Source organism: Filicampus tigris, chromosome 2, assembly GCF_054856515.1.
Source record: "Filicampus tigris isolate MCC_2025a chromosome 2, RoL_Ftig_1.0, whole genome shotgun sequence".
Classification (NCBI taxonomy): Eukaryota; Metazoa; Chordata; class Actinopteri; order Syngnathiformes; family Syngnathidae; genus Filicampus; species Filicampus tigris.
The window spans coordinates 35569072-35592534 of record NC_141218.1 but is presented as its reverse complement, the minus strand read 5'-3'; the positions used below and the strand labels follow the sequence as shown (position 1 = coordinate 35592534).

The 23463-nt window shown below is 41.0% G+C and overlaps 1 long non-coding RNA gene across 2 annotated transcripts; it reads right to left on the bottom strand.

Moving 5' to 3' along the window:
• Positions 1-1185: 1185 nt before the first annotated feature.
• LOC147152218 (uncharacterized) lies at positions 1186-22848 on the bottom strand. Of its 2 annotated transcripts, XR_015085689.1 has the most exons (4): positions 22703-22848; positions 20205-20232; positions 2487-2587; positions 1186-2376 (listed from the first exon to the last, which is right to left on the bottom strand). It is a non-coding gene; the product is annotated as an uncharacterized LOC147152218 (long non-coding RNA). The 2 variants fall into 2 exon arrangements; XR_015085688.1 differs by having other exon boundaries at positions 1186-2587.
• Positions 22849-23463: the final 615 nt, after the last annotated feature.

Genomic DNA, 23463 nt, shown 5'->3' with positions numbered 1-23463 from the left:
CTACCTTTGCATGTATAGCATGTAAATTGGAGTAGTTTACCATGTCACAGCTCTTGAGCAAGGCACCAAACCCCCAAGCTGCTCAGTGGTACACAGTGTCCACGACACCTCCGTCATGACATTTTAACATGAGAGCATGTCAATATTATGTTGGACCACAAATTTGATCTGAGGAGTTACACATCTGCTGGCAATTGGAGTTATAATTATTGACTATTATTATTATCGGATTATTCTTTTGGTCTCTGCTATTGCTTTCATATGAATACTGGCTTGATCTTACTCCCTAGTCTATGTTATTTAGGATTTCTTCCTGTGCTGTGGACACTTATGCTGTGAGTAATTTTGTTCCGTTCTCGTAACATTTTGGTTGTGTGTATTTCTTGGGTAATCGTCCCCCTCTCCATCGTGTTTTTGGGTTGCATTAATTTTGCTCACACATGTTTTTTTGGCGTCGTCTTTTTGTTCAACTGTTTGTTAATGCAGTGTCATTCACTTAACTAGTTGTCAGATTTTGGGGGATCCCACATACACTTTACGCGGACCCCTCACATACAGACTTCATTCAATTTAGTGTTTTTAAATACCTTCATGTTGAATATGATGATTGCATTTATATTCAAGGTTTACATTACACAAGTAGTATTAAGAATGTTTTACCCCGTAATAAGCAGTACCTTCATGAACTTATAGTGCATTCTGCTGAACTATTTTGCTACTTTTCATTCTGCTTCAAAGCAGTTTCATTAGAGGCCTCAGATTCAGAGAAGTTGAGAATAAAGTAGATCATTGACTAAGAAAAGGAGGAGAGAAGGGTGGCCCCCTATTCAGAGTGAGGGAACTTGGGAGAAGGCAAGTGACGGACCCTATAAAAGGCTTGCACTCATGAATGAGCAGCATGAAGAGAACTGGAATGAAGGAAAGGGAAGAAGTACGAATACGAGAAAAAGGGAGGTTCACTTGAACAAAACCTTATAAAATAGCTTTGTAAATGGTATCAGTCTCTTTCCCACAGCATTGTCAGGTCCTCTCCAATTGAAAAGGCAATAGTGTGAATAGTGCTGAAGACCACTCCAGTTGAATTGAAAAATGTACTTTTTATTCTTTGAAGCTGAAGTGGACCAGTAACTATATTTAAAGTCTAAAGAAGCAATAATTGAGTGGGTGTGACAAAACGACTCAGACTCGGTTCAGGTAAGTTTGAACAAAGGCAAAGCGAGAGAGAGCGGGGAGAAAAAAATAAGTGCTCTACTATTATTTTCCTTCGACAAGCTTTCTTGTGTCTTTAACCTAAACGAGAGTTGGAAAAAAAAAAGATTCAGTCTGTTATAAAGCTGCTACTTTTGATGCGTGAACACAGAATACTTTACATAACACAATGAATATGAATGTCTGCACAGTACAGTAAAAGCTAAACTATTGGAATTTCCAATGTCAAGAAAAGTTTAAAAAAAATAAGTTAAAAAAAAGCACACCCACTCTTTTAATAGTGTCTTGAAGAGATCCTATCACCTTACAACCACAAACTTCAGGTTTTTTTTTGTTATAATACTTTATTGCCACCTGCAACTACACAGCTGCAAGTCTTTTGGGGTATGCCTCTACCACCTTTGCGCATCTGGACGGTAAAACTTTTGCTCATTTCTTTTTGGAAATAAAAAAAGTCAGCCAGATATGATGAAGGGTGAAGGGCATCTGCGAACAAGTATTGTCACAAATGCTCAATGGGACTTGGGTCCGGGCCAATCTAACGCATAAATATTCTTTGATCTAACCCAGGGGTATCCAAACGTTTTGCAAAGAGGGTCAGATTTGATCAGGTGAAAATGTGGGGGCCGACCATTTCGCCTGACATTCTTTTTCAATGGAACACCAATAAATCCAAGCACATTTTAGCAAACCAATCTGCAATCTGATTTCAAGATTCTTAAACATGTCTTCTGGAAACATGACATATCACTAGCAAACAAATGGTCACTGAAATTTTAGATTTAAATACAGAGAAATAAGTAACAGTATTCTCCAGTGCAAATTACATTTCAAATGTGTGACGATGGTGGTGGTAACGCCAAACTTGGCAATGCCCCCAAGTTCCGATCACGAGGGAGAGCAGTACTTGACAATGCACATAGTGGTTTACAACACAATCTTTATTGGCTGGCCAGAGTAATTTTGACCAGCCACACTTAAAATCCTAAATAGAATAAAACCATAAAAAACACACCCTAAAACACTCGCATGCAATTGTCTCTAAAGATGGGTTTGGGGTGATTGACGGACGGAATCAGCGCGTTGTCCTCAGGTTGAACACTGTACATTCCAGGTCCTTTGCCACTGTCCTGCATGGGCGTCACTCCGCCAGCGTCTCAGCTTTGCCTGTTGGGAGACGAAAAGGGAACCGGCGAGCCATCTCTCTTGCACGACCACACTCCTTGCCTGGTGTCACACAGCACCAACTTGCAGTTTGTGTAGTGTGTGGAACTCACAGATTTGTGGAGCTTCTGCCACCCGTGTTCACCAGCCTTCGATACACAATACTTTTACAGCCGTTGGTGTAACACCGTCCACAACCTCCACCTCAAGGTCTCTATAGCAACAAGAACAAACATGCTTGCTGTCATTTGAAAGGAAAGGGAGTGGTGTCTCCGATTATTCAATTAAGTCCAGCTGCTCCAGTTATCTGATTAAGCATGCTAAAAACTCAGGACTTTCTTTCAGCAATGCCTTTCTTCTTGCCAGTCTTCCATAAATACCTCATTTGTAGAGAACATGACCTAGTCCTGTATATATAATGTGACTTCCTTGGTCTTCATGATGCAGTTGTTCACTAGTGTTCTCTAAAAAAAACACTGAAGTCTTAAAAGAGCAGGTGCATTTACTGAGAGTAAATTACACGTAAGTGGACTCTATTTAGTTTGAACTAGTTAGGTGACTTTTGAAGACAATTAATTGTATTTAGGGGTAATAGAGTACAGGCTGCCTGAATACAAATACATGCACACGACGGTTTACAGATTTGCTTCAAATTTTCAAAACTACATACGTTTCATTCCACGTTACAATTTTGTGCTACTTTGGGTTTGTCAATCATCTCAACTAAATACACTCAAAGTTTGTGATTGTAATGTCACAAAATGTAAAAAATCTTAAAGCATATGAATACTTTTTCAAGGCACTGTACAGTATGTGTACACGAACATACTCAAGGTTGAATGCAGAGAGAAATTGGGGGGAGTCAAATTCAAGTCTTGCTGTGTAGCTGAGTGGATGTGGCAAAGAATGGGGAAAAGTCACTGAGCTCAAAAAGCTCAGGCAATGAACAACACTCAGTGATGGGAACATCCCACAGTTGGTATCCAGGGCCCCAGTTGAAGAATTTCCTGAAAACAGTCAGTGTGTGTCTTTTCTGAGTTTATCTTGAGAATCGTTTCTGTTCTATGTTAATGAATTGGGGTGGACAGTGTTTTTTTTTTTCCTGACTTCCCACATCCTTGCCTGTTGATGAGATGTCAAGGAGAAGAATCTGGAGAAAGATTCATTAACATTTGAATATTTACTTACCCTGACTCCTTTTGGTATTAATGACAGTGTAATTGAAAGGCACACAAAATTGTCTATCAACAAGGCTCTATGGGGACAAATAGAAGGGGAATAGACAAAACACCCATTGGAACCTATTCATGATTGACAATGCTGTACAACAGATGGGCTACAAAATCAGAGCATTTTTTTGCCACTTATGTGCACTTGTAGATGTGAATTCAGATGGTAAAATTATCAATAGAGTGCATGGTTGAATTAAACAACAATGACAACTCACCAGATGAAAGCGGCTGCATTGAGCCTTTCCATCATCAGTGTTGGAAAGCACGATGCGCTGTTGATAAAATAAATATCCAATACTGTATTCCAATATCGGTAAAGCCCAAAAAGAAATTCAATGTCCAGCCATCCATTTTCTGAACCATTAGTCCTCATTTGGGTCAGCGTTTAAAGAATATAAACAGAAATTATCTGCCCCCCCCCCCACCCTCCCACCCCTTCTAACCAGTGTGTGTCATCATTTTGTCAACAAAAAATTGTGAACAGCAAACATTTTTATTGCACATTAAAACACACTACCACATTCACTGCTGGTAAATCCTTCAGTAAATTAACACAATGTAGAACATACAAGGCAATTAAAGAGTCAATTAGCTGAAAACATACTCATAGTTCAAAATGAATCCTCAAACACGACTCTTTTAACCTTTGGACTAGCAGGATCAAGGCTGTCTGTTCTTCTGCTGGGGATAGATGTTGACTGCTCGCCAGAAGTGGACACAGTTGAAAGAAATAATGGGGGTGGGGGGCATAAACGATATTAGCTGTTGACCAGTGGTGTAGCTAGGCTGTATTCCACATGGGGCCCGGGATTCCACACGCGAATAGAGGACAGAAAAAAAGCCCAAAATTGCACTATAGCGATAATTGCCTATAACTCCCAGTGGCAATGTCTTAGACGCATGAAGGAATATTAAAGGGCAGAGTTCATATATTTGCGAGATTCGCGAACGCTAGAGCACAGGGGTGCATCGGGGTGGTCACACGATCGATCGTAACAAAAAAAAGTAACTGATATTTTATGTTCGACTAGAGTACCAAAAGTGGTGTATTGGATCTTTTTCTAACTGCTGCATGAACTGCAAAGTATTTAATGAAGTCTGTGTGTAAGCGATCTTGTAAGCAGCGCATTTCTTCTTTGGGTTACTGACAGGCGTCAAAGAGCCGTTGTGCGCATGAGCCAATAGCACTCATTATGCATTATGGGTAACGTAGTTAATTTCTGATTTTTTACACATTTTATTAAAATAAAATTAAATGTTAAAATAAAGTCAATACATGCCATACATTTTCAACAGTGGCAATGACTTGACAATAGTTATCAATACATATAGTTAAATATATATCTTATATAGTAATTGTTTATAATGTAATTTATTGGTATAACATATTAAATTCATTAAAAAGTAACTGAATCACTGTGAAATCATTTTTATCTGTTTGGTTCAGGTTCATATGACCTGTGGTTCTTTGTTCAGTAAACAAACAAAGGCAAACACGATTTGTAACATTGTGTGCTTCTGATGAGCCTTTTCTGAGGGCATGAAATAAAATATCCGAACAGTCAGCCTCTGAACGGATGGGCGGAGACGCCCAGCCCAGGGAGCGCTTCCATTTGTCAGCCCAGGAGTCAGGACAAACAACTTTTTATTTTGTGATGGAGCAAGAGAAAGCATGTCACATTCACGCAGGTAACGGAGCAATCTCCCCCGTACAAAAGTTGTCTCTTTGCCGGGAAAGCGCAGCTACGTCACACAAGTGCCCCTGTGTGTCTCATTAATAAATGCCCCCCTTGCTACAACAGACTATGCAGAACCAACAAGCACATTTACAAAATGATCAAGTCAGATTAATAATGCACAGAAATAACCCTTTAATTTATTAAACAGAATATGTCGAGTTTAGAGAATGTTTGCAAAATTTAAATAGCAAAATATAAAACAATATATTTACGGGGCTACACATGACACAACCAGGTAGCCAGCAAGTACCGGGACAAGAAAAAAAGAAACCAGGCTTGGAGAACCGTGGGCGAGGAGATTATTATACCTTGTATGTTTTGACTTTCTTGAGTTTTTTACAGCTGTTGAACTTCACCAATATTTGTTTGCATTAGCTTTAGCACAACTAAAGCTACGTACTCCTCCGGCGGGAGCACATTACACCAGTTTTAAAATTGGTGCATTGGCTCCCCGTGTGTTTCAGGATCGATTTTAAGGTACTTTTATTAGTGCATAAATGTGTTAATGGTCTTGAGCCATCTTATTTATCTGCTTTGCTTTTATCATACCAACCCTCGCGGATCCTGAGGTCCTCTGGCACCGGCCTTTTAATTATTCCTAGGGTGAGGACCAAAATGCATTGGCGAGGCTGCATTCAGCCATTTTGGTCCTCAATTTTGGAATAGCCTGCCAGAGGACATCAGGTCCGCAGATGTAACAGGTGTGTGTGAAGGGTTCACCTAGGGCACTCAATTTACTGTTTTTCACTATTTATTTTCCTCAGCAATCTGCAGAAGACAATACGGACACACATTTGGTCTTCAATCTGGCACATCAGCTCCCCTCAGCAATAGTCATCGAATTGTGAGGGAAGAAGGAAGTTGCTACGGAAGCCCAACAGGCGTGACGGAAGCAGAGTGCGCCCATTACGCAGGAAATTACTAAATATTAATAAATAGAAATGACTCATTGAGATTAAATTCACAAATATACAAAAATAATCATAAAATGATCATTTAAATTCAAAAACATGATCAGGAAGTAAATAATTTATTGAGTATATTTTTAACTCCGTTACACTGAGACTGTTGATATTTTTAAGAGGAAGCTCAAGACTTACTTTTTTGGGTTGGCGTTTAATAATTTTAAGTAATGTATCTTTTTCTTTTTATTGTGGACTATTTTTACCTTATCTCACTGATAGTTAGTTAGTTCTTAGATTATATAACTGTTTTATCTTTTTTGTTGTTTATGTTATTAGCTTTTAGCTCCAGTGTTTCCTCATGGGGGGGCCTCCGCGTTGGGGGGCGGGGGGGTTTGGGGGCTGTTCTTGCCGCCGAGGGCGTCACCGCAGGGGCTCCTTAGGTCCACGTGACCGGGGGCCTCTACACTAGGTTTTGGGGTCTCCCTGGCTGATCTAGGCCAGGGGTCTCAGTGATGGTGGCACTCCCTGTGGCCATGGGCCGTCATTCCCTCAGCGTGAATGAGCCCCCCTTGGTTTCTCTGTGCCCTGTCATGTCTTTTTTAACACACTTTATCAGGTGGTGTGCTTCGTGTGTGCGTGTATGTGTGAGTGCTGATGTACTGGCGGATATATGTCTTTGGGTTTGTTGGGAGGGTGGGCGTTAACGGGTCTTCCTTTTATGTTGTGTTTTGGACATGTTTATTGCCTAGCACTTTGAGTTGCATTTTTATGTACAAAAAGTGCTATATAAATAAATGTGATTGATTGATTGACAGTCAAACGTTTGCCCATTTCGCCGAGTAGGTTGATATGAAATTTGGCCGCCTCGTGACCACGTCACAGGCATTAGGGCGGAGCGACGGACTGTTCCACCCCCTGGGATAGACTGCCCAGCTCTGCTCATTTGTCCTTGGGAGTGTGGTGTTTTGACGGGCCAAAACAATCCAACATCTTGAATATCCCCGACTTGACGTCGGACGTCCTTCCAAGTGGCCGAGATCCATCTGAGCACACCACAAATGACAGGATTACCTGCTAAGATTATCTTTGGAGCCATTACGAAAGTCGGCCCCAACCTACAATTGTCGGGAGGGGAGATTTGGGGCTAAAATTGGGCCAATTATCCTGCAGTGTGAACCAGGCTTTAGCAAGCAGCAACGTCTGCCTTGCCAACCTCAATCCACACGTCCTCACCACATCCTCGGCCATCCGCACTCACTTCACACTCGCTGCCTTGCATGCGGCTCACAAGTTATCTGTCTTTTTTTTTAGCTTCTCTTGGGTTAGTCGATTTAGCTGTCGTCACAACAACACTTTCCTCCTTCTTTGCGCCCCTAAAATCCCACCCACCCCGCATTAGCTGCCTATCACATTAGCAGTACTGGGTGCATTCTTCAACCTACCAATCAAACCAATTCATAACCCCCACTGGCCGATATTTGAACAGAAATAGTGACTCACTGTGCCATGCAAGGCTGCTCACAGCCTGGTCCCTCACTTAAATGTGTCCCCCAAGCAACAAAATGTCCATGGGTATTCTAATTTTCAGGCTTCTTTGCTACATTTAAGATGATTGCCATTCAGACCATTGTACTTTGTGTTATCTTTGTTGGAGTTGAATGTATCGAATTATCATTTCATCCAGTAATTGTCTAGGTTAGAGTACAGGTCTATGTTTGCATCTACATATTTGTATCTGTTTACTCATCCACTTGTTTTATTTGTCCTTCTCTGTATTGTTCACAGTTTCACAAAAAATACTTCCATAAAAACATGTGGGATTCTCCTCTTTCGTGTTTTTAATGGGAAATTGTTTAGCTCGCTGTCTTGACTGTGTTCCCAGTTCCACACATGGTCAAGGCAGAAGACATAGTTCTCACAGTTTTAGGCAAATAAAATTCTTTAAAATGTGATGTGTGTTTTCATTCGGGCCCCTTGCGCCAATTCATTCTGGAGCCACGTTTCTCTGCAATTACAGCTACATTTCGTCATTTAGATACCGTATGTCGCGATCAGCTTTACATACCTGAAATTTGTGCCATATCTTTACAAAATAGCTTAAGCTCATTCAGATAGGATAGAAAGCATCTGTGAACAGCAGTTTTCAAGTGTTACCACAAATACTCATCAGATTTAGATTTATATGGCGCTTGTGTTCTGTAGGCATGGCTGCCCTGGGGGCCCTCCGACCACCACCAAACATTCACACCCAGCTGTACACCAGTGTGAGTGGCACTGGAGGCAAGGTGGATTTAGGTCTGGACTTTGACAGGGCCAATATAAAATGAACGGCCTTTGATATAAACCAATGGTTCTCAATTGGTGGGAAGGGACCAAGAAGTGGGTCGCAGAAAGGTTTCAGCTTCGGTCGGACAGGCGGTTAAAAATGATAGGAGGTCCACAGTTTATGATGGTAAAAACATACGTTACAACACTGAGGTTAAAGATGGCCTAAAAGAATGGGTGCCCAAATCCAGTCCTCAAGAGCCCCAAATCCAGCCTGTTTTAGGCGCATCCCTATTCCAACACTCCTGATTCAAACGGTCAGCTCATCAGTAAGGTTTGCAAAAGCCTGATAACGACCCTGATTTGAATCAGGTGTGTTGGAATAGGGATACACCTAAAACAGGCTTGATAAGGACTATTGAGGACTGGACTTGGGCACCCCTGGCCTAAAAGTATGTTTTCATTAATCAAAGGCATGCTCAGTTGGGGCTGTATTTATGCTTCTTTATTGGATTGTTTTATACTTTTGGTCGAGAAATGTTTTATTGTAATTACTTGAGGTCTGTACTGCCATAGGTTATGGCAAGACCAAGGCCCTTACAATAATAAAGACTGTTAAAAGTGTTACATTTGCTTCGGTCATCATTCTTCATTTCTTAAAAAGAAGAGATCAGTCATTAAATTTTGCCGGTCTATCATGCATCATTTGCCAGTGGCCGGGCCACCCATCCTTCATCAATCTGTCATTATTTCAAGCCGATCAAATCTGGCATAGTGTGTCCGTCATCCACCATCATCATTTAATCCGGGCTTTTGTCATCGCTAAATTACAGTTCGTCACTGCTACTTTAGTATCAACAGGTCTTCTTCTTCCTCTTCGCTGCATTGCGTCGGCGACAGCCAATCAGGGTAGGGAATGTACTACTTAGTATGTCACACGCACGCACAGCACAGGAGACACACAGCCAAATAAAGTTTAAAAACAGACACACACACACACACACACACCACGTGGTAATTGGCGAAATAAAAACAATATGGGACAATGTCATTGCGGTCTGTGGGACAAAAACATATACAGGCAGTCCTCGTATTACGACGCATGCAACCTACGATGTTTCGACGACGCCCGTGCCTCCTCCTCCATTTTGTCCCCAGCACCATAGTGACTACGTGTGAGAGAAATTGACAGTTACATTAATATGTTTAAAAGTTTCATTTCACTGAATCTCCTGTGATGACCTTTTGTTGAACTCACCCACACAGTCCATCTGCAGTAAAATGTGAAACAGGATGCCGTCAGCAGAAGACATTTAACCGCAGACTGGTGCAATGTGCAGACAAGAGGAAGTACCGCTATTGTCATGTGTCTATATCTTTGAATTCATGTTGCTTGAACTCAATAAAAAGGCGAACGGGGGGGCACAAAGGTTGACAGTCTGGAAGAGCAACCACCTTATGCGTGGCCTTTACTGTCCCTCGCAAGAAGTCAATCTTGGCTGGTCTGAGTTGCTTTTACAGTCTTAATACTAGGCTTGTCTCGGTCTCCCAAGCGTAATTCCCTGACACTACGTTTACATGCAGTCAATATTCGTGTTAAAGTCAAAATTCAGATTTCTGAAACATTCGGAATATCCCGTTTACATGATTGAACGGACATAATTGCTCCCGCATTTGAATAACCCACTGTGTACGGCGACACACGACGCCATAACTCAAACAGACGTCACTTCTGCTTGTTACTTTCAACTGTCAATAAAAAACGCGTCTCTGAGCTAGTTTACCTCTGCTTGTATATTTGCGATGGGTTTCACGCCAAACAATGCACTTCCGTATATAAGCACTTCCTGTACTACAAAGACCAGCATTCCTTGCGGTTAAGCAATGAACATGCGCAGAGTGTCTGTTTGGCAGTATCTTTGCCTTTTTCGCCTCTCCTCCTTCTCCATCCACTTCTCAGCAGTAAGGCTAAGTACAGCATCTTATGATTTTTATTTGAATGTATTTTCGTTTTTTTGTACAAAGTATTTTGACTTAATTTCGACTTTAAAGGTGTTATCTGACATACGGAGAAATTCGTGTTACATCGCCAGTGTAGGAACGGAACTCGTTCGTAAAATGAGGACTCCCAGCACCTTCCTTTACCGGCCAGGTGACTAGCAATGTTGGAACTTTTTTTTTCTTTCAGAGGACAAGGAGCCCCTCGTCTGCTCCGTTCGAAACCCGGTATTCACCCCCGCGAGCAAACGCTCGCAAGACACGCGGCGCGTGTTTCTGTCAGTCATCAGCGAAACGGGCATCTGTCAGTAACAGACTGACTGACCTTTCGTCAGTACTGATAGAATGCCCACCTCTGAATCCTTTCCTGAAATGACAGGAGGAGATAGAAAAGGTAGAAAAACAATGGATGAAGATGACCCAACACAGCAAGCCAAGTATATATAAAACAAGTTGAACAAAAGACTGAGGAATACACACACACCTTTGAAGTGATTGCTTTGGTTTTGATGTCTTCACATGCTTGACAATAACCTAACTTTATAACAGAACATAGAACCACTGTGTCACTTAATTGATTTTGGTGCAGTTAATTACATGGAGTACACAGAAGTGGCTGACAAAGTAGAGCCAAGATGACCTTCTCACCCCATTAGCCTTGCTTTTCGATCAGTACTTTGAAGTTTAGGGAATAAGGGGCTTACTGTTATTGTCCGTGGGCTACTGAGGAACTGCACCTGGAGCAGAGTATTAACTGAAGTCTCTGTAAATTGTTTTGGGAATATTAAAAGGTCTGGTTGGAGCAGGTCTTTGGAGAATAATAGCTTCAAGATTGCATGATGGTACAGAACCAAGCAAATATAACAAGAAAACAGAAACAAATCGCACCAGCTATCCTTTCATCTATCCTGAAGAACATCTCTTGAAAAAAAAAAAAAAAAAAGAGGGGACCACATCATAACTCATTATAATCTATGTCCTTCGACATCTACCTTAGACAGGTGAATAATAGACCAGACTTTATGGCTTATATTTACTTCCTGATGTTGTACAACCTTGGCCCATTACAGTGTTTCTGGACTCTCTAACATAAAAACAAACGACTGGTGAGGTCAAACAGCTGTAGAAACATTGCTAGTTGCAAACAGCACTTGCTACACTAGATCTGTACGCACGCAGAATGACAATGTCAAACTTGATCTGAATTAAAGCCAGCCTCAGAAAAAAGAAAAGTAATGTAACCAACATTACAACAACACACAAAAAAAGACAACCGTTTCAGGATTGCAAAGGGGTTATCATGTCTTTCTGTGCCTGTTTCTCAAGTTTATGTAAAGCATTCCAGTGAAGTAATACAAAGACTCATTTTAACCGTCATGAGTAGCTTCAGGCAGGGATTGTCAGTTCGTATAGGATTGCAGTCGGCCCAGGCACAGCGTAACACTTTGCGGGAGAAGAATTTATGGGACGAGACAGATGTGAGGTCATTAGGAATTCAAACTGACAAACCAGTAATCGGTGTTGTTTGCTTGCCATAACTGACTTTGCTGCTCTTTCTTATGTAAAAAAAAAATTGCAAAACAGTATTTTAACGTGTTTCCGTACTTTGATCAGCTTGTATTTCATACTTGCATTGCTGCGATCAATCGTCTTCATGCATTGTTTTTCAACATTTTCCATCTCCTCCTGTCATTTCCTAAAAGGGATTATCTGTACCCAAGAAATCTGCAGCTCCCTTTTAGTAGCTACTGCACTGGAAATCTGGATGGGAGAAACATTCTCTCTCTTGCTCTCGCAATGGTTCACACTGATGACTCTCAGTCTGAGCATGCAGGGAGTGTAATATTCTTTGTCTTCATTCTCCTCTCCCGCATTCTTTCTCCCTCATCTTCAGCATACAGATTATGCGGCTGCCAGGTTTTGTCCCCCATCCTACCTTCATCTTCACTCTAGGGTTGTGCCATCCATCACCCTTACTGCCGCTGTCCTTCTTTTGCTGCTTAATCTTTTCATATACTATAGCAAGAGAAAATGCCACAAAATGGGAATATATTCTCAGCTATTAATGACACTCCCTCTCTGGCCTCCCCTTCTGGCAAACCCTACCTGTCCAGACACCCTCAACTTAATGGTCCTAACCTTTGGATGTGTAAAGGTCATCGTCAATAATGGGAACTCCGCAACTAATCATCCGTCTTGCATGTGAGTGAGTGAATTTCAGCAAGTTCTTCAGCCAGAAGCCATGATAAATTCATTACGATATTCACAAGAGGACCATTTCTCACATAAAACCCATCAGGCACAACATACTATATACTAAAGAACGGATGGGTTTTTTTCTTGTAGTATGCCTTTACTTTCCCCTTGCATTCTGTTTGGGTAAAATGTGGCCTGTTTTGACATTTGACAGAAACAAAGCACTCCTTTGCACATGCAAAAACAAGTAACAACAACTGAACAAGTAAAAAAACACTTTCCCTTTTCTCTTAAACATTAAGGACATGTCATCTATTTATGTCAGACAGGCTATTTATATAATTTGAAAAATGCTGCAGTTCATGATTTTATTTAGATAATCATCATGAGTGTATTCTTGGCCTGCTTAAAACCTGACCCTGAACATAATATGGGTGCATGGAAAATGAACATTATACATGTAACCATGTGGTTAGTTGGGGCACTCCGTTTTCCAATTGGCAGTGAACGTATCACCATTGTCTCACCGCCCTCGCTCTCCGGTACTCTTAAATTAGCTTATGCGCAGCACCTGTGCACGTCATAGTGTTGTTCATGGACACTGCTGGGAAGGAGTCATGGAAAGTGGCTCGTGTTGGTGGAATGGCCTGAGCGGCATTTGAGTCTGTTTGGCATAGCATAGCTGTTGGCCGCTGCTGTTTTAAATAAGCTCTCAACTGTATCACTCCCCTACAATCTGCTCTCCAGTCTGCGGTCCTTTCCATCAACTCTCAATGGTGATAGCCTTTTAAATATAGCAGATAAAGTTGACAAACCTTTAACAGAGGACAGTGATTGTTTTTTTTGGTTGTTTGTTTGTTCGTTAGTTTTGTTTTCCCTCTTCTATTATGCTGCTTGGGAGGCGATGGTTTTTAGTTTTTTTTTTTATTAAATTGAGTTTGCAGTGGTTTGTTTTGTTTTGTATTAAAGCCGACAGTTTCTTTAGCTAAGATTTGATTTGCAATTAAAAGTGTGTGAACCCAAAGTGTAAAATACTTATTTAAAATAGATTAAGAGCACATATATTTTGATGTAAATGCAATAAATAAGTATTGTTGCCACTACTTTTGCTCGTTGTTATTTTTTTGCCAGACCTACCTGTACCACCTAAGAAGGAAAAAGGGGGCCTTGCCTCCACTCGGTTACATACATAAAGATTACAGTGCCCAAAGAACCCTCACTAGGCTTGCTAGAGTCTATCCCAGCTGTCTTCGGGCAGTAGGCAGGGTACACCCTGAACTGGTTGCCGGCCAATCGCAGGCATCCGGCCATCCATTTTCTAAACTGCTCAGCTTGTTCAGGGTTGCGGGGAGCTAGAGCCTATCCCAGCTGACTTCGGCAAAAGACCGACTCCACCCTCGACTGGTTGTCAGTCAATCACAGGGCTCAAATAGAGACAGACATCCATGCACACCATCCCTGAGTGGGAAATGAACCTGCACTGAAATCAGGCAAATGTACCAATACACCATCTTCCAAAGAACCCAGTACTAGGACAATTCAAGTGCATTCTATCTATATGATCCAATTGAACTTTGCTACCTTTTCACATAATCAAACAACTATTACCACAGTTGGGCATCGTCCATTCGTCTGTACTACCCGAGCAGTATTTCCGGCTAACCCACGTGGCCCCAGTTCGTCTCTCATTGGCCACAGCCAATTGGCGTCGAGAAACATAATTTTCAGGACACACGCAGGGCACCACACAAGCAGACATGTCGCCAAATAAAGAGGAAATATCAAATAAAATCAACAGACACACGCAGGGTGTGGTGATCGGTGAAATAAAAACAATGAGGGGCACGGCATGTCATTGAGTCTGTGGGACCGAAAGGTACACCACAGTTTGATTTTTCTTTATTTGGCTATGTGTCAGGAGTGTGGCACCTGTGTGTGATGTACGTCCGTTCTCGATGCCGTTTGGTTGACTTGGACCGACTGGGCAGGTCTGAAACATAGACGAGAACTTAAAGCATAGGGGGAATGCCCAGCTCTTACTACTCATTTAGTTACTTAATCCTTTTGCAATTCAGAGCGACGTGACTATGTAGCCAGCGTGTCCTTCGAAGAGTGTGTTGAATTATTTCATAATCATCTAATTACATTTGTGGAATGAAGGCATTCTTTGTTGTATTTACTAACAAGTTCAAGCATTAAATTTTTCCGATCAGACATTCTTTGATAGAAATAGCAATTGAAACTGCATTTGCTTGTAATGAATCCCATTATTGTTTGTAAATATGGTGTATTTTGAATGTGTATAATTTTCACATCTATTCAAAAAAGTGTTGAATTTGAGTATGAGCTTGTCATGGTGTTTATGACAGCATTTGCAGCAGTGTGTGTTTATGAAAGCATTTCAGATGTGTGAATGAGAACATTTCAGTTGTGCGTATGAGAGCCCTCAGTATTGTGTATGAGTGCATTTCAGTTGTTTATGAGAAAAAAAATCACCAGTGAGTATGAGAATGTTTCAGTTGTGTGTATGAAAGCCTTTCAGTAGCATATGAGTGCATTTCAGTTGTTGATGAGCAAAAACAATTTCACAAGTGTGTATGAGTGTTTGAATGATGTGTAGGAAAGCATTCCAGTGGTGTGTATGACTGCATTTCAGTTGTTCACGAACAATAACATTTTCACTAGTCTGTATGAGTGCATTTCAGTAATGTATATGAGTGCATTTCAGTTGTGTTTATGAAAACCAAAAATTTCACTTGTGTGTATTAGAGCATATCAGTATTAAGTGTGAGAACTATTCCTGAATTCTATCCCTAACTGCCCCTCATATATAGCTCCGCCATAAGTAGCAGTCCTCGTGACAGCTCACCTTTTCTTTCTAAATGTTTTTTTTAGATAAATCAGTCCTTTAGTGAGTATATTCCAAACAGTGAATACCGGTGACCACTTCTTGCTTTCTTCCAGGCTGCTTGCTTTCAAACTGGCTGCGTTTGGAGGACTCGTCACAGAATGCTCCCCCGCCTCCCGTTTGCTCACTGTGTGAGTGGAGTCAGGCAGCACATATGAGCTTGAAGAATTGTGACTATTTATCCACTTGTTGCACTCAGGGCTAAAAAAAAAAACACTCGGGCTGATGGTGTATCTTTAACTATGTGGAATTTGTAATCCTGCAAAATAATCCCATTTTTAATAAATGTACCTGTAATCTGATTGGGTATTTTTTCTGTAACTGTAACGGAATACAGTTTGGGTTTTTTTAGCGGTACATGTATTCTGTTACTCCCCAAGCCTGTGTATGGGTATGTACATGTTTATATATATGTACATGTGTATATATATGTATATATATATATATATATATATATATATATATATATATATATATATATATATATATATATATATATACAGTGATCCCTCGCTACTTCGGGCTTCAACTTTTGCGCCCTCAGTGCATTGCAGATTTTTCAGAAGCATTCATAATTAATTCATAATTAAAAATGAAACAACACAGCCATATCAGCAGCTATAATGCAGAAAGACACATTGTTTCAAATATATGAGTTGACTCGGAGGCTTTGTACATACCCGCAGGCACTCATAAAAGGCGGTGACTGGTTCCCAGCACGAGATGGACCAACGAGAGCACAAATGGATTTACTTTTTCCACACACTGTACTGTATGTGAGCTGACATCGCAGCCTCTCGCTTAGTCTCGTCCACTATTCAAATGTGCCGTTGATTTAGTCAGAGTCAACCCGAAAACTTTCTTCTCCGTGTTTGTAATGATGTGTTTTCTCTAATAAAGTTTTGTAAAAATCGGATGGTACAGTACAACAGCTGTGTTTATAGTCGTGAGTGCAGCGAGCTCCCAGCCGGCCGGCACGGACAGCTTAGACATCGCCAAAGAAAGTGTGAAAGTGTTTTGTCTTAGGTTGTCTTAAAACAGCTTAACTTAACTACAATCCCGCGTTACATTTTATCCAAAGGACTTGTTGATGTTGTGCAAAGAGGAAATTAAGGCATAACTGCCTTCGGGGACCGTGCTTCTTCTTCGTTTTTAAAATAAGTAGGAGGCAACGAAGAAGAACTTTTACTTCAGCTTCGCACAACGACGACGAGCGTTTAAAAGTGCAGGATTGTACCTTTTCGGATAAAATGCACTATAGCATTATCGTTAAGATCAGTCAATTTTATGCTAAAAATGAAAACTATAACGTAGTTATTAGTGAACGTTCCGTTGTAATCACCCGCTGTTGCAGTTGAAGCACAATTCCTCTCTCAACCTGCAACTTGGTATTTATTCTTCATTTTTCATTTTTAAAGTTGCATTTATTGTGTAACAAGTATTTAAGTGTGGGAACCATGTCTGAGGTTCGCAACAGCGTAACAGAGGCATAAATTCCCCCAATATAAAACTTTAAATATAATATTATAATAATAATAATAGGGCCGTCGACAGGTTAGCACTTCCGCCTCACAGTTCAGAGGTCATGGGTTCGATCCCGGCCCCGGCCTCCCGGTGTGGAGTTTGCATGCTCTCCCCGTGCCTGCGTGGGGTTTCTCCGGTTACTCCGGTTTCCTCCCACATTCCAATAACATGCTTGGTAGGTTAATTGGACACTCTAAATTGCCCCTTGGTGTGATTTTGAGTGCATATGTTTGTCTCTGTGTGCCCTGCGATTGGCTGGCACCCAATTCAGGGTGTACCCCGCCTACTGCCTGAAGACTGGTGGGATAGGCTCCAGCACTCCCGCGACCCTTGTGAGGAGAAGCGGTATAGATAATGGATGGATGGATAATAATAATAATAATAAGTCCGACTCAACCTCGCGATTTTTCATCGCGCCAGGTTCTGGTCCCCATTAACCGCAATAAATGAGGGATTACTGTATATATATATATATATATATATATATATATATATATTTATATATATATATTAGTGCTGTCAAATTTACCACGTTAATGGGCGGTAATTACATTTTGTAATTGATCGCGTCAAAATATTTGATGCATTTAACGCATGCGCAGAATGACCTGCCCATGCATGCATCCCATAATTCCCCTCAGAAGTGTAGTGTTTAGCAGAGCAGTGAGTGTGAACATGGAAGGAAAGCAAGTTGACCCGCTGGGTGGGGAATTCAAATTCAAAGAGAATACAGATGGAACAATAAACTCATTGCGAGAAGGAGTTTTAGTTTCACCACAGCTATTCAAGTTTAAAGTACCATCACAACACTAAGCATGCGTTTGTTGGGGCTTCCAGTTCCTGTGCTACACCTAGCTTGCGGTAAACCACGTAAACCGAACGCAGGCCAATGAGCAAATCCACCACGGAGAAATTAACAAATACAATTGCCGAATCGGTTTCAATGGACTGTAGACCAATTGGCATATTTGAAGACAAGGGACTCGCTAAAACATTGAGAGTAGCGTCCCTCGACCCATCCTACCAGCCACCAGCAAGAGGCACAATATTGCACAATAATGAATAGGATCCACAACCTATATGAGACGGAATGTGTCGCCCTTACAGGAAACCACTGGACCTCAGCGAGTAACACTAATTATCTGGGAGTGACTGCGCATCACATCACTAAAACATGGGAAATGAACTCATTTGCACTAACTGTAATGAAAACAGAAAAACGTCACTTTGCATCAGCATGCGCTGAACAGTTCCAAACTGTAGCACGGAGGTGGGCGATTGAAGGAAAGGTTACATGCATCGGGACGGACGGTGCACATAATATGATTGCTGCGGCTCACAGTTTACCATATGACCACATGCCTTGTGTTGTCCACATCATACAGAGAAGTATAACTGTGAGTCTTACTAACAGTGGATTCGACAGTGCATTGTCCAAGTGTCGCAAAATTATCGGTCATTTCAAGCACAGCCCAGCAAATTTAGCGGAGCTGAATGCAGAGCAAAAGGAGAGAAAACAGAAAGAGGAGCCACTGACTCAGGATGTTTCAACGCACTGGAATTCCACATTGGAAATGGTTCAGCGCATGACACGCAATCAAGCAGCAATAAACGCCACCCTGGACCAACAGCAGCACAAGCTTGATATGCTTGACGCCAGCAGAATGGGACAAACTCCAGAGACTTGAGACACTTGCTGGTAAGCATGTCATCATATAATGCAGTGGTTCTCAGACTTTCAAATTTCCACTGATATAATGTGACCATTCATAATAGATTGTAGGTTGAAATTAAATCAATCAAATTCGACAAGATAAGAATGCCTTTATTGATCCCACAGTGGGGAAATTTTCATTGTTACAGCAGCAAAGATATAGGTCACACAGGGACGGCGGCATGATGTAGCCATTAATGTATAACATTGACGGCAAACATTCAGGATCAAACCTATGTAAATATACGCAGTAACATGTGTATATGCACATGTATATACACACCAACAATTAATATATACAACATGACCATTCATTGTAGGCTGAAATTAAATGAAACAAATTATTATTAAACATTAAGATTACAAGTTGCATTCAAGAAACATATCTTTCCTTTTCTCTCTCTTCTGTGTGTGTGTGTGCGTGCGTGGATGTACAAATGTACAGAGCAGAGCCCATCATTGATATGAAGGACTGTCCCTTGCAGTGGTGGTCATCTCATGCAGGGGCCCATGAGAAGCTGGCCCCACTGGCTCATAAATATCTATTCGCTCCTGCACCCTCAGTTCCATGTGAAAGACTCTTCTCAGTTGCAGGTCACATTGTGTACAAGAAGAGGACAGCTTTACTCTCAGAAAATGTGAATAAGTTGGTTTGCCTCAGCGACTGGCTAGAGGATGAGTAGAGAAGAGGGCCATATTTAAATGTGTACACTACACACACACATACACTTTATTTGCTCAGATTTGAAATAGGTAGGTAACATTGTAAATTGTCCGTAGATGTGATTGTGCTTGAATAGTTTGTCTATATGTACCCTGCAATTGGCTGTTGACCAGTTCAGGGTGTAGCTTGCCTACTACTCAAAGTCAGCTGGAATAGGTTTCAGCAAGACCACAACCCTTTGTGAGGATAAGTGCTACGGATAATGGATGGGTGGAGTTTCATTAATACATCATTCCGTGCAGCTGACAATACCGGTATTTTTTTTTACATATAATAAGAGGAGAACATTGTGAAGCTTTATTGGCTGTTGTGATGTTGTCTAGTGTTTAGTACTGTTAAGGATTATCACGTACCCTCAAAAGACACGATTGTGAAACACTATTACCAAATTCAAAATTGTCCAATTTCGAGGTTCCTGGTGAGTACGTCTCTGATACTGAATTGATAAAACATACATAGAAATAAAAATAAGAGAATGAGCGCTCAAGAAATAATGAGCCACCTTTAGTTCCTTCAATCATTGGCTGACTTCCAACCCAAAGCTTTTAACATTCTCACTTGCTCAGTTATGCAGACACATATACTCACAAATTTACATTTCAAAGGCTTTTGTGTTGCTGAATTACCTGATTTCATGCTTCACATCTGGGGACACTGAAACAGAGGAAGAAAAAGAGGCAAGACATAAAACAAGGGATCAAAGAGTGAAACATGGCACACAAGGAGCCTGAGGGCCATGATGGCAACGGTGCTGAAGAGACTGACAATTGGGATTAATTCCTCCTGAGGTTTATGATGTTAAAAGCCATTACATTTTCATATATACATGGGGTGTATTTACATGACTTTGCTCATTTTTTAGTAGTTAATTTGAGCAGTGCGGGGGGAAAAAAGCAGCAAAACCTCAGCGGATGTTGTCAACTTGAAAAACCTCCTTGATTCAAGGACACTTTGGCAAAAGGACATTTTAATTATTTCATTCTTAAAACAGCCATTATTGTTAGTTCGCTGGGAGCAAGTTCTCATTCCGGTCAATTAAAAAAAAAAGTACATGGTATAAACAAAATGGGTTTGATTCTATTCATGTGGGACAGGGATGTGGTGTTCGGATGATAGATATTGTTCTGTAGTTAGTATATAGCATATAAATGTATTCAATGTTGCACAATTACTGTCTTTAATAAAAAAAAAACACTCCAATTGATTCTCATTTAAATCCAACACAGGGATCAACTGAAAAAGAATAGAATGCACCAGAGGTGGCATCGAGCAAAAGGGAGAAACCGTTTCTGGTGATCTAGCGGAATAGGTTTTGCATAGAAAAGCCAGATGGAAGCAGGGATTTTGGGGAGAGCAAGAATTTGATTGGATGTCACAGAATAATCAAGAAGTGTCATGGTGTGACTAAGACCACGTGTTCAATAACTGTTCACAATTGTGTCCCTCTCTCTTGGTAGTTCTCTACTTGTCGTCCATCCATGCATCCATCCATCCATCCAAACAGCTCTGACGGAGACTGTGAATAAACGTAGCATGAGTATGTGAAAGGAATACAAGTGTATTATGTTTCAAATGTGAACCGTCACTTCTCAAGAATAACACACACACTCGATTATTATACGCCCGCCCCAAAATCACCCTAAAAGGCATTTTTTCTCCACACTCATGTACAGTTTTTTACCGTACAGTCCCCTGATTTGTGGTATCTCTGCTCAAAGGTTGAAGTATTATCTGCATAGTGATTTGATAGTGGGATTTTTTGTGTTCAGACAAGTTCTTTTACCTTTTACCTTGTTTGAAGACTCTCGTGTAACATCAGAAAAGCGAAGAAGGAAAAATCCCAAATTTGTGCCATTTGCCTCTAAAGATGACAGAGTGTTCAAAAATTGGCAGTGTGTGGAAAAAATACTTTCTTTAGGAAATACATGCACTGCTTGCCGTGTGGCGAACCAGCGTTTATACAAAACACAACATCAGTTAAGTCATGTTTGTTTCATGTTGTTTTACATGTTGCCCCTACCCGTTTGGGACAAATCCACTCATGACCCTGTCATGATTCTTGGTGACCAGCAAAACTGTTATTGCGAAGCCGAAGGAAGTGAGTCGTAGGATAGGTGTATTGAAGTAATTCTTTTTTCCTTGTTTTGTTTTTTTTTTTACTTTGAAAGTCAATTTTATTACTTTATTCCAAGTTAAAGCTTCGATTCGGTATGAATTAAGTCTTTAATTATAACTAAATCAATATATTTTGAAAACACTACTTAATGCAGGCCACTATAATATACAGAAAAGTTACATTTGCATTCACATAAAATATTTTTGAATTGGGATAAAACTGAAAACATTACAGTCAAAACACAAATGTCATACATTAAAAACAGGTCTTCAAAAGACCTTGTTTATTGTGTTTTTTCAAACCTTGTGCAACTTATTGAAAAAAGCAAACATGAGACTTGCAAGATTTGTGTTTTTGTCTTAACTACTAGGGGCACATTCCTGCAAAAAATGCTTCGAGTTTTGTTCCCCTGTAAGTATAAAATTTGAAATTTGTAGACTTGTATATGAGATATGAAGAGAGAAGAAAAGTTTGAAAAGCTCAAGAAAAAATACATTTCGATTACTGAATGTGAACTCTATGTGTTCATAGAGAGAATTTAACAACAATAAAAACAAATTCTGCAGTTGAATGTTGACATTTTAAGTGCAGGCTCACAGTATTTGTACAAAATAAAGCACTGAACACAACCTGAAAACTGTACAAAGGACACACTGTATCTAAATGTTTCTCTGACTATCCAATATTTTGAGTTTAACACTGTCTGCACACTCTGTCATTTTCAATGGTTCGATCTCATGAAGATTTTCTGTAGTGCATCAAGTGGGTTTTAGCTTACTTGAGAAGGACACGTTTAGTGCATAGGTAAGGCCAAACAATGCACGAGTGATGGCAACTCACAGAGAACTTCCACACCTTCAATAAATGGGTCCAAATCCCAATCCTCACATGACATAACTTACTGACCAGTCATGGACCCAGCAGACTCATACACTTCCCTCAAGCCAAAGACATCACCACCTGCTCCTAAACATCTCTCCACCTCCAATCAGGTAGTGACTGTCTCACCGGGTGCTGCTTTGCCTTTTCACTGGGAACCTCTCGTGTCGCTCCCTCACAATGGGTCGCTCAAGCCGTCGCAAGTCACGGTCTGCCTCCAACCGCCCTCAGCCTGCTGACCACCCCCGTCCGTTTATTGCTTCGCTAAGCACATGCACAGTACAACACTGTCTTTTCTGTCGCCAGCCTGTGACGTCACCACCAAATAGGCACAACAAACAGAGACCAGAGCAAATGAACCGCTCTTACGCCTACATGCGTTCCCCCCCAAACAAAAGAAATGTCCCCATTTCCACAACCAAATCTAGAACATGAAATAATGACAGTCTATAAAAAAAAACAACAGCAGGATGTAACATCAGACATAAATGCACTGCTAACCAAAAAAACTGAAAAAAAACTCCACACCATCTTCACCTGAACACTGGTATGTGATCCGATTTTTTTTTTTTTCATTCATTCATTCATTCATTATCCATACCGCTTATCCTCACAAGGGTCGCGGGCGTGCTGAAGCCTATCCCAGCTGTCTTTGGGCAGTAGGCGGGGGACACCCTGAATTGGTTGCCAGCCAATCGCAGGGCACACAGAGACAAACATCCGCACTCACAATCACACCTAGGGGCAATTTAGACAGTCCAATCAACTTACCATGCATGTTTTTTGGAATGTGGGAGGAAAGCGGAGTACCCGGAGAAAACCCACGCAGGCACGGGGAGAACATGCAAACTCCACACAGGGAGGCCGGAGCCGGGATTGAACCCACGACC